At 31.4% G+C, this 16278-nt stretch overlaps 1 long non-coding RNA gene across 1 annotated transcript; it reads left to right on the top strand.

Annotated features, from left to right (window-relative positions):
* Positions 1 to 1890: 1890 nt before the first annotated feature.
* LOC127851882 (uncharacterized) lies at positions 1891 to 14295 on the top strand. The gene is made up of 3 exons (XR_008036008.1): positions 1891 to 2011; positions 13581 to 13626; positions 14028 to 14295. It is a non-coding gene; the product is annotated as an uncharacterized LOC127851882 (long non-coding RNA).
* Positions 14296 to 16278: the final 1983 nt, after the last annotated feature.

Genomic DNA, 16278 nt, shown 5'->3' on the forward strand with positions numbered 1-16278 from the left:
CGTATTAATACTGAAATATCTTTGCATAAAAATAAATCAGTTTCTTAAACACATGTTTTCTCTTATAATCACATGTGTAAACACGTATGTCCGAAAAAAGCATTGTCAGCAATCTTGTTCATTTTTAGATCGGCTTATTCATTCTTAGAAAGATATTTAATTATTTTGTATTTTTATATACATTTCAAGCATAAAGTTGCATTTTCCTCAGTGTGCAATTGCTGGAAGAATAAAAAAGCAACGTATGAATACAAAGTGTTGTGTTTTCATTTCATTATATTAAGGAATTTTTGCAGCAATATGAAACACGTTTTAGCTTCTGATTATTTGCCGTAAGAATGTATTTTGTTTTCTACGCAAACAGTATTATGTCGAAGTATATGAACGCATTCTCGTTATGGTGTCAGATTAAATATCGTCATATAAAATGTAACGACATATAATAAATGTAAATTTTATGATAATTTTTAATATAAAAATAGAACAAACGTAAAACATATTCACGCAAAGTGTAAATTGACTTGATTCACTACTTATTTCTCAATAAATAGTAACATCTTAGAATTGTTGCTCTCATTTGTACGAAATCTATCGCCCTGTTCTTATGTAATATGCATACACTATACGCCTGAACACATATATGGTAGTCAAATAAAAATGCATGTAGGAATATATACATTTTATTATAATAGTTTATTATTTTGCTTGCATGAACAAACGGATACTTTCTATGTGTGAGTATTTCCAGCATTAGGGGGAATTTTAAACAAAGCGCTTTTTAGAACATATTCTGTGGTTGCATAATTTTTCTATTCGTTTATACCCTGTAATCTGTTCAGGACCATGTTTTATGATCAGAATGCATATACCGTTTTCTAAATATGCATTCATTATATAATATTATTGCATAAACTCTATCTATAATGCCCTCTGGCGGGGTGCAGAAACTTGGCAAATAGATGGCTTGAACGGGAGAAATCGTGTATTAACAATGCGATTCACGTGCCGTTCAAGCGCTGTTATGTGTTTTACATATCCATAATCTGGTCTACGCGCAGTTACTTCCCTTCTCCAGCCTTCGACGACTTTCCAAGCATAATTGGGGAACTGAATAAGCACCAGTTTCCTCATGCATGCAGGGATAATGACGATTTCAATCCACTTTTCAAGTTACTTGTATACCATCTGCACTCTCTTGACATCAGCTTTATTGTATTGGCAACGTCGTTGAAGTTAAGGTTATTTACTCAACACTTTCAAAAGACTATGCTCAAAATGTAAGTGTTTATGTACCTTCAACGTTCCTGCTGTAAATTCCAAAATAATTCCTCATTTCTTACTTTACGCTGCTGCATTTCAACTTTGCATTAATCCACTGTTTAAACACATTTTAAATCGAAAGCTGCCTATCCGAAAGTAAAGCCTCGTCATTTCGGATGATCACCGAGTGAGGCATATCTAAAACACAACCTTGAACTGTATTTAAATAATCGAATTATTTTGTCGATGTCGAATGAACAAAATATTGTTTTCAATGTTATTTAAAATTATTTTGGTATGTGTGATTTGTTTATGCAATAATAGCGAAAATACACATTTCTCGGACATGATCATCTGCCGGCGCTCTCAAAATCCGTTCCTGCCCTCGTGCCTGCGGGCGCTCTCAAAATCCGTTCCTGCCCTCGTGCTGCGCACTCGGGCAGGAACGGATTTTTTGAGCGCCCGCAGATGATCATGCCCTTGAAAACGTGTATTATCCCTATAGTAAAACTCTAGTTGCTCCAGCATTTATTAAGGATAGAAATGTAATATTTTAAAGTACATGTAATCTAAGTGATCATAAACGTTAACACAATTCCAATAGTTGTTACATCTTTTGCATTTTTTATTTCAGTTTTCGTGAATGTATAATTATGCATCATGATGGATTTCAACATAGCATACAACATCGTTTGTCCAACGAAAAGGAGTCTGTACTATGGGGATGCCCTTAATACAGCATTAAATCGAAGTACGTGAAAGCTTTTATTTTTGTTGTCGGATGATTTAAGTTCAACTTATATAAATAAATTAGTCTATTACAATGCATTTAGAAATAAAAACATTCAACCTGAAATAGAACATCACCATTTAACTAGATTTTAAATTAAAAATCCAACTGCTAAGATGAAATAGTTTATTATTTTTTATGTTTCGTCATATTAATACTGAAATAAATTTGCATAAAATTAATCTTTTTCTTAAACAAAGTTTTTTTTAAAATCACATCTGATTATTCATTCTCAGACATCTAGTTTTATTATTATGTACTTTTATATACTTTCCCAGCATTAAGTTGCATTTTATACAGTGTGCAATGTTATGTTTGGTTTTATAAATTCATACTGACTTACTGAAGAAAAACAACATATGAAAACAAGCATTTGTGTTGTCATTTTAGTATATTAAGGGCTTGTAGCAGCAATGTGATCACAATTTTAGCTTCTGCTAATTTCTGACGCATTTATTTGGTTTTCTTCTGAAACAGTATTATGTTGAAGAATATGAACGCATTCTCTTTATGGAGTCAAATTATAATAGCTGGACATGACAATTAACGATATATATAAATGTAGATTTTATGATTTTATTAAACACCCAACAGAAAACAAACATCAACATATTCAACGCATATTGTAAATTGTCTTCATTCACTACTTTCATGTTCTCCATAAATAATTTCATCATAGCATTGTAACTCTCATTTAAACAAAATACTGATTCTGTTATCGAACTACTCTTATGTGATATGCATAATAGTTACGCCTGAATATACATACATGTACATGGAAGGCAAGTAAATAAACTTGTAGGAATATATACATTTTACCGTAATAGTTTAAAGGGGCCTTTTCACAGATTTTGGCATTTTTTTAACTTATTCATTAAATGCTTTATATTGATAAATGTAAACATTGGCTCGTAAAAGCTCCAGTAAAAAATCAAGAAAAAAAAATAAAAAAGGAAAAGAACATTGCCCGGAGCAGGTTTCGAACCAGTGACCCCTGGAGTCCTGCCAGAGTCCTGAAGTAAAAACGCTCTTGCCTACTGAGCTATTCCGCCGAGTACACATTTATGACGTATTTTACACCTTATATAAGCAATCTTTGTAGTTTCACAAAATTTAACGACATAAACAGAACTCTCCAAATTATTCAATCGTTTCGCGTTGCAACGCTTTATAATTTTTAGGTTTTAAAATCATCAAAAGATGCATATAATGGCTGTATTAGAGCATGGTTAATGTTCAGTATTACTGTTTCCTCACAAATATCATAACTAAAACGAAAACTTACGAATCTGAAACAACTTTTTTCAATTTTGTCAATTTACCCAAGCGTGAAAAGATCCCTTTAATTATTATGATTGCATGTAATTTACACACTCACTCTGTCTATGTCTGTGTACATCCAGCATTAGTGGGATTTTTAAACAAAGTGTTTTGTGAAGTATACTAATGTAAAACTTCCGCTGCTCCAGCAGCACAGCATTCCCATCAATAACTTTTAAAACATAATATGGGGTTGCATACTTTATGTTTACACATGAACACCCTGTAATCCATTCAGGACCATGTTTTTTGTTCAGCATGCCTATAGCGTTTCTCTCAACATGCTTTCATTATGTAAGAGTAAAAGTCTAGTTGCTTCAGCGTTTATTTAGGATAGACATGTTATGATTTAATGTACATGCAATTTTTGATAATATACGTTAACATAAATTCAAAAGTTGTGATATCTTTAATTATATTTATTACCGTTTTCTTGCATGTTTAATTATGTACCATGATGGTGTTCAGCATAGCATATAAGTATTTCTCCAACGAAAAGGAGCCTGAACTATGGGTATGGCCTTAAATCAGCATTAAGTGGAAGTACATGAAAGCTTTTATTTGTGTCGTCTTTCAAAACATTTTCGTGGGGTTTTATAACTTTTGTGCGGTCGTGTATACCCTGTAATCCCTTCAGGACCATGTTTTATGTTCAGCATGCATTTAACGTTTTTTAAATATGCCATCATTATATAAGAGTACAACTCTAGTTTCTCCAGCCTGTATAAAGGATACAAATGTTATATTTTAAAGTACATGTTATTTCTGATCATGTACAATAACACAAATCAACAGATTTGATAACTTTTATATATTGTATTACTGTTTTTGTGAATGTATATTTACGTACCATGCTGGGTTTAAGCATAACATACAAGTACAGTCCAACGTAAAGGAGGCCTTACTATGGGTTAGCCCTTTAATCAGCATTAAGTCGAAGTACCCGAAAACTTTTTTGTTTGTCGACGGGATAATTTATGTTCATGTTATAAAAAGAAATAAATCTAAAACAATAATTTTGGCTTCAAAAACGTGTACACCTTACATTGCACATTTCCATATAAAAAGATGCAAAATTAAAAATCCAACTGCTGTTATTTTTATGTTCAGCATGCCTATATCGTTTTCGCAATATGCGTTAATTAAAAAGGGTGAAACTCTTATTGCTCCAGCGTTTATTTAGGAAAGAAATATAATGTTTTAAAGTACATGTAATTTCTGATTATGTATGTTAACAAAATCCAAAATGTTGTTATATCCTTTATTTATCTTTTAACTGTTTTCGTGAATGTATAATTATGTACCATGATGGATTTCAGCACAGCATACACGTATTTGTGCAAAACGGAGCCTGTACTATGGATATGCCCTTAACTCAGCATTTAGCAGAATAATATAAAAGCTTTCATTGTTAAAGATCTCAATAATTCAGGGTTGATTTATACATAAACATATATATATAACAACTATTTGTGGCAACAACACCGAATACAAAACATAAAGCATTTCAACATTTGAAGATATGTCAAATTAAAATCCGATTACAAAGCTGTTTGTTTATTTTAATGTTTCGTCTAATGCAAACTAAAATTAATTTGCAAGCATTATTTTTTCAACAAATGCTTTCTATTACAATCATATTTGTAATCACAGATGTCGGGAAGACAGCATCGCCAAGTATCTAGTTCATAATTAGATCTGATAAGTCATACTCAGACGGATAACTTTTTGTATATATTTTGCAGAGTTTTCAGAATTGAGTTGCAGTTTTACCTAATGTACAATGTTAGGCTTGGTTTGTTCATACGGACTTGCTTGAGGAAAACAATATCCTTACACAATTTTTTTACCGACAATATTATAGAGTAAGCACGTGTTTCAGCAACGTGATCAAAGTTTTAGAGTCTGCAAATTGAATTGATGTATTTAATTTGGTTTCCCCTAAACCAGTATTTTGTCGAAGTATATGAACGCATGCGCCTATATTGTCAAAAATCAATTGATGTTACATTATCGATATATGATGAATGTACATTTTGATTTATGATGTTATGTTTAGTAACAGACAACACACATGCACACGTTTACGCATATTTCAAATGGACTTGAAACAATACTTATCTTTTTACTACTTTAATAATATCGCTTCAATGGATGCATTTCTTTTATCTATTTTTATTCATGTTAAGTATTGGGAGGGAATTTTAAATAAAGCGCTGATAAAAGTTTTGCTCCAATTTTGTCTCGTATTTTGTAATGTTTACATCGCAGCTTTCTGTTCAGGATTTTGGTCTATTACAGTGGAGAGCCAGCTCATTCGTGAGAGTTTTCTAAAGGTATCATGATCTTTTAAAAAACATAAGTATTTTTCAGTAAAGTGCAACCGCGCTTTTGTAATATGAAGTCCCCACACTGATCCGACATTTGTCTAGCCGTTCAAACGCGCGATTGCACTTTACTGAAAAAAATACTTATTTGTTTAAAAAGATCATAAAACCTATAGAAAACTCTCACGAATGAGCGGGCTCTCCACTTTATCCCATTAAAAATGGTGAAATATTTAAAAAGAGATCCTTAAAAATAATAACTGGGTCGCGCTTTATTCTCCCAACACAGATCCGAAAGAGTCACGTGGTATAGGCACTGTGCTAATGCTATTTAAGCGTCATACTGATACAACACATATTAAGATTTATTTCGTTAATATCAATAAAGTCATTTAAACATTTACATTCATGATATTTATTCCTGTATTTAAGGATATACATTAAATGTTTATAATTAATTTTTGAAAATGTGGGTCAACAATATTCTAAATGTTTATGATTTGTTACCGTTAACGTAAAAGTATTTGCCCAACAAAAAGAAGCCTGTGCTGTGAGTATGGCCTTAAAACATAATTAAATCCTAGAATCTGAAAGCTTTCATTTTTGTCGTCCGAATAATGCAAGGTCAATTCGCATCAAGAAATCAAAAAATATAAGAACGATTGTGGGAAAAGGACCGAACAGAAGTAAAATAGCACTAAACAATTTAAACAGATGTAAATTTAAAATCAAACCGTAAAGTCGAAATAGTTTTCTTTGTTTCGTCTTATGCATGTTTAAATAACTTTACAACCAAACCTTTCTTATTTGTATTTTCTATTTGTACAAAATATTGGTTTTGATATCGCCATATTCTTATGCAATAAGAATTGAATAACCGGCAAGGTTATACAAACGCATGTTGAAAAATATATACTGCCTTACTAGTTTAATAATTTCGCTTGTATGGACGCACTGCTTTTTTCTATGTTTATGCATTTAAAACATTTGGAAAAAAACTAAACAAAGCGCTTGCTGCAGTTTACTGCAGTTTTGTCGTGTAATTGTAATGTTTTGCATTTCAGCTTTCTGGTCAGGCAATTTATCACTTCCCTCACACGGACTAGTTACAATGAAGTAGGGATTGGTGTTCTGAAAATATTTCTAGGGAGGCATAATATTTGTTTACACGTTTATACCCCATAATACAGTCTGGACCAAATGTAAGGTCCAGTATGCGTTATAACAAATTTAAACTACCAATCTCTAGTTGCTCTAGCGTTTATTTATGATTGTCATGTTATGTTTTAAAGTACATGTAATTTCGTATCATGTACGTTAGCAAAATTCTAAAAGTTGTGAATTTTGTTTAATATATGTATAACCATTTTCGTGAACGTTAAATAATGTACCATGATAGATTTCAGCATAGCATAACAGTATTTGTCGAACGAAACGGAGCCTGTACTATGGGTATGCCCTTAAATCAGCATTAAGTCGAAGTACCTGAAAGCTTTAATATTTGTCGTCGGATAATTTAAGTTTAATTTATATAAAAAAATTAGTCAATAAAAAATAATTCGGCAAATCATATGATCACACCTTCAATATCACATTACCATTTAAACAGATGCAAAATTTAAAATCCAATGGCTTAGTTGAACTAGTTCATAATGTTTAATGTTTCCATATATTAATATTGAAATAACTTTGCATAAAAATAAATCCTTTTCTTAAACAAATGCTTTCTCTTATAATCACATGTGAAACACCGATGTTGGGAAAATAGCATTGTCAACAATCTATGTCATAATTTGATCTGATTATTCATTCTTGGAGAGATAGCTTTATTTTTATGTATTTTTATATACATTTCCAGAATTAGGTTACCTTTTCCACATTGTGCAATGCTATATTTGGTTAAATTCAGTCAAACCTGCAGGAAGAAAAAAGTATCAATACAAAGTGTTGTGTTGGAATTTTATTATATTAAGCGCTTGTCGCAGCAATTTGATCTACGTTTTAGCTGCTGCTTATTTCTATGATGCATTTAATTGGTTTTGTACTAAAACAGCATTATGTCAAAGAATATGAACGCATTCTCGTATTGGTGTCAAACTAAAATATATCGATATAACAATTAACGATATATAATAATGTAGATGTTATGATGTATGTTGTATAAAAAGAGAAAATCATCAACATATTCACGCATATTGTAAATTGGCTTGAAACACTTCTAATGTGTTTTCGAAAAATATTAACCTCATAACAGTGTAACTCTCGTTTGTACGAGAATCTGATCCTGACATCGCCGTATTCTTATGTAATTTGCATACAGTGTATGCCTGAATAAACATATAAGGTATTGACATGTCAACGCATGTTAGAATATATACATTTTACCATTATTGTTTATTGTTTGCTAGCGTATACTCTGTTATCCATTCAGGACCATGCTTTATGTTCAGCATGCCTTTAACGTTGTTATGTTTTACCGCACATGTAATTTCTGATCATGGACGTTAGCAAAATTCACCAGTTGTGATATCTTTCATACTATTATATTTCATTACCGTTTTGTGAATGTATATGTATGTACCATGCCGGGTTTCAGCGTAGCATACAAGTACTTGTCCAACGAAAAGGAGGCTGTACTATGGGTATGTCCTAAAAACAGCATTAAGTCGAAGTACCTGAAAGCTTGTTAATCGTCGGATAAAATTTATATAAAAATAAGTCCTCATCAATGATTTAGGCAACAAAAAGTACATACTTTAAATAGTACATCACCATTTAAACACATGCAATAGTTAATCAATGTTTATGTTGAGGCATATGAATACTGAAATTACTTTGCATAACCATACATCCTTATCTTTAACAAATATTTTCTCATATAATAACATGTGTACACACAGATGTTGGGAAAGTAGAATTGCCAACAATCTAGTTTATAATATTATCTGATTCTTTTATACTTAGACGGATCGCTTTAATTTTATGTATTTTATATACATTTTCAGCATTAGGTTGCATTACTCACACTGTGCAAAGCTATGTTTGGTTTTATTCATTCGGACTTGCTGGAACAAAAAAATAAGTATCAATAAAAAATTGTGTTGGCATTTAGGGCTTGTTGCAGCAACGTGATCAAGGGTTTAGCTTCTGATAATTTCTTTTATTGATATATTTTTATCTGAAACAGTATAATGTCGAAGTATATACACGCATTATCTAAATATGTCAAACTAAATATCTTCATATAAAATATAACGATATATAAAGAATGTAGATTTTATTATGTATTTTTTTATAAAAACACAAACAAAAAATGGTTAACATATTGACCTATATTTAAAATAGACTTGACTCACTACTTCTGTGTTCTGGATAAATATTAACCTTGTAGCTGAGCATTGTAACTCTCATTGCGCGAAATAATGATTTTGATATCGCCTTATTGGTAAGTAATATGCATACAGTGTACGCTTGGATATGCATACATGTTAAGCAAATAAAAAACGTATGTAGGAAAATATATTCATTTTAGCATAATATTTTAATTATTTTGCTTGCATGGACAAACTGATTATTTCCATGCGTGTGTATTTCCAGCACTTGGGGATTTTAAACACAGACCTTTTTTAAAACACATGCCAGGGGTTGCATAACTTTTGTTTATACGTGTTTACCATGCAATCCATTCAGGGCCATGTTTTATGTTCAGCATGGCTATATCGTTTTCTAAATATGCGTTCATTATATCAGAGTAAAACTCTGGTGCTCCAGCGTTTATTTATGATAGAAATTAGTACATGTAATTTCTGATCATGTAAAGATTCCTAAAGATGTGATATGTTATATTTATTTTATTACCGTTTTCGTTATTGTATACTTATGTACCATGATATTGTCAGCATAGCATACACGTAATTGTCCAACGAAATGGAGGCTGTACTATTTGTTAGCCCTAAAATCAGCGTTTTGTCGAAGTACCTTAAAAATAATTCAAAATACAAATCCAACTGCTTAGATGAAATATTTTATTAATATGTATGTTTTGTCATATACATACTGTAATAACTAAGCATAACAATAAATCCTATTCTTAAACAAATGCTTTCTAGTATAATCACATTTGTAAATACATATGTTGGAAAAGTAGCCTTGCAAACAATATAGTGCATAATTGTATCTGTTTCTTTATACTTAGCAGTATATTTATTAATGTATTTTATATATATTTTCATGTTTGGTTTATTCATTCGGACTTGCTGGAAGAAAAGAAAGTATAAATAAAAAGTTGTGTTATGTCTTTTTGTATAATAAAGGCTTGTTGCAGGAACGTGATCAAAGTTTGAGCTTCTGATAATTTATTTTATGCATTTATTTTGTTTTCTACTAAAACAGTATTATGTCGAAATATCAGTACGTATTCTCTTGATGGTGTCAGATTAAATATCTTCATATAAGATTTAACGGTATATAATACATGTAGATGTAATGATGATTTTTTTTAAATAAAAAACAAACAGAAGAAAACGTGGCATATTCACGCATATTGTAAATTGACTTGATTCACTGCTGATGTGTTTTCTATAAATATTAGCCTTATAGCATTGTAACTCTCATTTGTACAAAATACTGATTCTGATATCGCCTTATTCTTATGTAATATGCATACAATGTACGCCGGAATACACATATATTGCAGTCAAATAGAACCGTTGTAGGAATATATACATTTCACCATAATAATTTATTATTTCGCTTGCATTGACAAACGGATTCTTTCGATGTGTGTGTATTTCCATCATCAGGTTGATTTTTAAACAAAGCGCTTTTTACAACATATTCTGGGCTTCATAATTTACGTTAACACGTGTATACCCTGTAATCCATTCATGTTTTATGTTCAGTATGCCTATATCGTTTTCTAAATATGCGTTTATTATATAAGAGAGAGAAAAACTCTTGCTCCAGCGTTTATTTAGGATAGAAATGTTGTCGTTTTAAGTACATTATTAGATCTGCTTATTCATTCATAGAAAGATATTTTTATTATGTATTTGTATATACATTTCCAGCAATAGGTTGCATTTCCACAGTGTGCCATTGCTGGAAGAAAAAACAACAACAAATGAATACAACGTTTTGTGCTTTCATTTATTTGTATTAAGGGCTTTTTGCAGCAATATTTTAGCTTCTGATTATTTGCCGTTAGAATGTATGTTGCTTTCTACGCAAACAGTTTTATGTCGAAGTATATGAACGCATTCTCTTTATGGTGTCAGATTAAATATCTTCATATAAAATGTAACGACATATAATAAATTTAAATTGTATGATGTTTTTTTTAAATAAAAAAACAGAACAACGTAAACATATTCACGCATATTGTCAATTGACTTGATTCACTACTTATATCTCGATAAATAGTAACCTCTTAGCATTGTTACTCTCATTTGTACGAAATATATCACCCTGTTATTATGTAATATGCATACAATGTACGCCTTTACACGTATATGGTAGTCAAATAAAAATACATGTAGGAATATATATATTTTACTATAATAGCTTATTATTTCGCGGGCATGAACAAACGGATTCTTTGTATGTGTGAGTATTTCCAGCATTAGGGGGAATTTTAAGCAAAGCACTTTTTCGAACATATTCTGCGGTTGCATAATTTGTCTACTCGTTTATACCATGTAATCCATTCAGGACCATGTTTTATGATCAGCATGCATAACCGTTTTCTAAATATGCATTCATTATATAAGAGTAAAACTCTAGTTGCCCCAGCATTTATTTATGATAGAAATGTCATGTTTTAAAGTGCATGTAATCTATGTGATCATGAACGTTAACACAATTCCATAAGTTTTGATATCTTTAAGGGGGCCTTTTCACAGATTTTGGCATGTTTTGAAGTTTGTCATTAAATGCTTTATATTGATAAATGTAAACATTAAATTTTAAAAGCTCCAGTAAAAAATCAAAAATTAAATTTAAAAAAGGAAACAAAAGTAGCCCGCAGCAGGGCTCGAACCAGTGACCCCTGGAATCCTTAAGTAAAAATGCATTAGCCAACTGAGCTATCCTGCCAATCATACATAATATGCGTATTTTATACCTTATATAAGCAATCTTCGTAGTTTTACAAATTTAAACGACAACAAGAGACCTCTCCAAATTATTCAATCGTTTCGCGTTGCAACGCTTTATAATTTTAAGGTTTTTAAATCGTCAAAAGATGCATATTATGGCTATATTGGACCGTGGCAAATGTTCAGTAATACTGTTTCCTCACAAATATCATAACTTAACCGAACATTTGCGAATCTGAAACAACTGTTTTCAATTTTGTCAATTTACCAAACCGTGAAAAGATCCCTTTAATATATTTAATTTCAGTGTTCGTGAATTTATAATTAAGAACCATGATGGATTTCAGCAAAGCATACAATTATTTGTCCAACGAAAAAGCGTCTGTACTATGGGTATGCCATTTACACAACATTAAGTCGAAGTACGTAGAAGCTTTTATTTTTGTCGTCGGATGATTTAAGTTCAATTTATATAAATAAATAAGTCTATAACAATGCATTTAGAAACAAAAACATTCAACCTGAAATAGAACATCATCATTAAACTAGATGTTAGATTAAAAATCCAACTGCTTAGATGAAATAGTTTATTAATTTTTATGTTTCGTCATATTATTACTGAAATAACTATGCCTACAAATTTATTTATTTTCTAAACATTTTTTATCTCTATTATCACAGGCGTATCACAGGTGTAAACACAGATGTCAAGAAAATAGCATTGTAAACAATCTAGTTCATAATTACATCTGATTATTCATTCTTAGACAGTTTTATTAATAAGTACTTTTATATACTTTCCCACATTTTTATCACAGTGTGAAATTCTATGTTTGGTTTTATAAATTCATACTGACTGGAAGAAAAACAACATATAAATACAAAGTGTTGCGTTGTCATTTTATTACATTAAGGGCTTGTAGAAACAATGTTATCACAATTTTAGCTTCTGCTAATTTCTATAACGCATTTATTAGGTTTTCTACTTAAACAGTATTATGTCGAAGAATATTTACGCATTCTCTTTATGATGTCAAATTATAGCTGGATATGACATTGAATGATATTTATAAATGTAGAATGTATGATTTTATTGAAAAAAAAACAACAGAAAACAAACGTTAACATATTCACGCATATTTTAAATTGTCTTCATTCACTTCTTACATGATCTCGATAAATAATTTCCTTATAGCATTGTAACTCTCATTTGAACGGAAAACTTATTCTGATATCGCCCTACTATTATGTAATATGCATAACGGGTACGCCTGAATATACATTCATGTACATGGTAGGCAAATAAAACACCTGTAGGAGTATATAAATTTTGACATAATAGTTTAACTATTATGCTTGCATGTTATGTACGCACTGACTTTGTCTATGCCTGTGTTTATCCAGCATTAGTGGTAATTTTAAACAAAGTGTTTTGTGAAGTATACTAATGTAAAACTTCCGCTGCTCCAGCAGCACAGCATTCCCATCAATAACTATTTAAACTTATTCTGGGGCTGCATACTTTATGTTTACACGTGTACACCCTGTAATCCATTCAGGACCATGTTTTTTGTTCTGCATGCCTATAGCATTTTCTAAATATGCGTTCATTATATAAGAATACAACTCTAGCTGCTCCAACGTTTATTTAGGATAGACATGTTATGATTTAATGAACATGTAACTTCTATTAATGTACGTTAACAAAATTCTTAAAGTTTTGATATCTTTAATTATATTTATTACCGTTTTCGTGCATGTTTAATTATGTACCATGGTGGTTTTCAGCACAGCATACAAGTATTTGTCCGACGAAAAGGAGCCTGCACTATGGGTATGCACTTAAATCAGCATTAAGTCGAAGTACCTGAAAGCTTTTATTTTTGTCGTCGGATGATTTAAGTTGAATATATATATATATATATTAATTAGTCTATTACAATGAATATGGCAACGAATATGTACAAACCTTCAATATCACATCACCATTTAAACAGATGCACAATTTTAAAATCCAACTGCTTCGTTGAAGTAGTTTATTATTTTTTATATTTCGTCATATTAATAATGAAATAACTTTTCATACAAATTAATATTTTCCTTAACCAAGTGCTTTCTCTTATAATCACATGTGTAAACACACATGTTGAGAAAGTAGTATTGTCAACAATCTAGTTCATAATTAGATCTGAGTATTCATTCTTTGACTGATTACTTTATTTTTATGTATTGTAGATACATTGCCAGAATTAGGTTGCATTTTCCAAAGTGTGCAATGTTTTGTTCAATACATTCGGACTTGCAGGAGGAAAAAAAGTATCAATACAAATTGTTGTGGTGTTATTGAGCTTTACTAAGCGCTTGTTGCAGCAATGTGATCAACGATTTAGCTGCTGCTTATTTCTATGATGCATTTATTTGGTTTTCTAAAAAAACAGTATTATGTCGAAGAATATGAACGCATTCTCGTTATGGTGTCAAATTAACATATCCTGATAAAACATTTAACGATATATAATACATGTAGATGTTATGATGTATTTTGTATAAAAACAGAAAAAAAACATCAACATATTCATGCATATTGTAAATTTAGTTGATTCACTACTTATTTGTTCTTGATAGATATTAACCTCATAACATTGTAACTCTCATTTGTACGAAAAACTGATTCTGATATCGCCGTATTCTTATATAATATGCATACAGTGTATACCTGAATATACATACATGGTATTGAAACAAAAACGCATGTAGGGATATATACAAATTCCATAAAAATTAAATTATTTCGCGTGCATGTACAAACTGATTATTTCTATGTGTGTTCATTTTTGCATTTCAAGCATTAGGGGGAATTGAAAACAAAGCGCTATTTAAAACATATTCTAGGGGTTGCATAATACGTTGATTATAGGGTAAAACTCTAGTTGCTCCAGCGTTTATTTAGGATAGAAATATAATGTTTTAAAGTATATGCAATTTCTGATCATGTACGTTTTTCAAAATTCAAAATGCTGTTATATACTTTATATATTTTATTGCCGTTTTTGTGAATGTATAATTATATACCAAATGCGATTTCAGCATAACATACAAGTATTTGTCCAACGAAAACGAGCCTGTACCATAGGTATGCCCTTAAATCAGCATTAAGCAGAACAAGGGCTGTTTGTAAAACATGCATGCCCCCCATATGGGCTGTCCGTTGTAGTGGCAGCCATTGCGTGAATACGGTTTTTGTCACTGTGACCTTGACCTTTGACCTAGTGACCTGAAAATCAATAGGGGTCATCTGCGGGTCACGATCAATGTACCTATGAAGTGTCATGATCCTAGGCAAAAGCGTTCTTGAGTTATCATCCGAAAATCATTTTACTATTTCGGGTCACCGTGACCTTGACCTTTGATCTTGTGACCTCAAAATCAATAGGGGTCATCTGCAAGTCATGATCAATCTACCTATGAAGTTTCATGATCCTAGGTGTATGCGTTCTTGAGTTATCATCCGAAAATCATTTTACTATTTCGGGTCACCGTGACCTTGACCTTTGACCTAGTGACCTCAAAATCAATAGGGGTCATCTGCGAGTCATGATCAATCTACCCATGAAGTTTCATGATTCTAGGCGTATGCGTTCTTGAGTTATCATCCGGAAACCATTTTACTATTTCGGGTCACCGTGACCTTGACCTTTGACCTAGTGACCTCAAAATCAATAGGGGTCATCTGCAAGTCATGATCAATCTACCCATGACGTTTCATGATTCTAGGCGTATGCGTTCTTGAGTTATCATTCAAAAACCATTTTACTATTTCTGGTCACCGTGACCTTGACCTTTGACCTAGTGACCTCAAAATCAATAGGGGTCATCTGCGAGTCATGATCAATGTACCTATGAAGTTTCATGATCCTAGGCCCAAGCGTTCTTGAGTTATCGTCTGACAACCACCTGGGGGACGGACCGACAGACCGACAGACCGACAGACCGACCGACCGACCGACCGACAGACCGACAGACCGACATGAGCAAAGCAATATACCCCCTCTTCTTCGTAGGGGGGCATAAAAATATGAAAGCTTTCATTGTTTGACGTCCCAATAATGCGGGGTCAATTTATACATAAACATAAATATATTACAACGTTTTTTTGGCAACACATCGAACACTAAATAAATATTATTTCAATACTTGAAGATATGTACAATTAAAATTCCGATAACAAAGATGTTTTTATGTTAATTTTAATGTTTCGTCTAATGCAAACTTAAATAAATTTGCAAGCATGAACTTTGTATATAACTCTAATATTTAAGCAAATTACGAAACAGATAACTCTTAATATCATTTTAGCGCCATACTGATACAACACATATTAAGATTTATTTCGTTACTATCAATAAAGTCATTTTAACATTTACATTTATGATATGTGTCCATGTATTTTTGAATATAGATTAAACGTTTTAAATTAACTTCCAAA

The sequence above is a fragment of the Dreissena polymorpha genome, chromosome 11 (assembly GCF_020536995.1).
Source record: "Dreissena polymorpha isolate Duluth1 chromosome 11, UMN_Dpol_1.0, whole genome shotgun sequence".
In the NCBI taxonomy this organism is placed as follows: Eukaryota; Metazoa; Mollusca; class Bivalvia; order Myida; family Dreissenidae; genus Dreissena; species Dreissena polymorpha.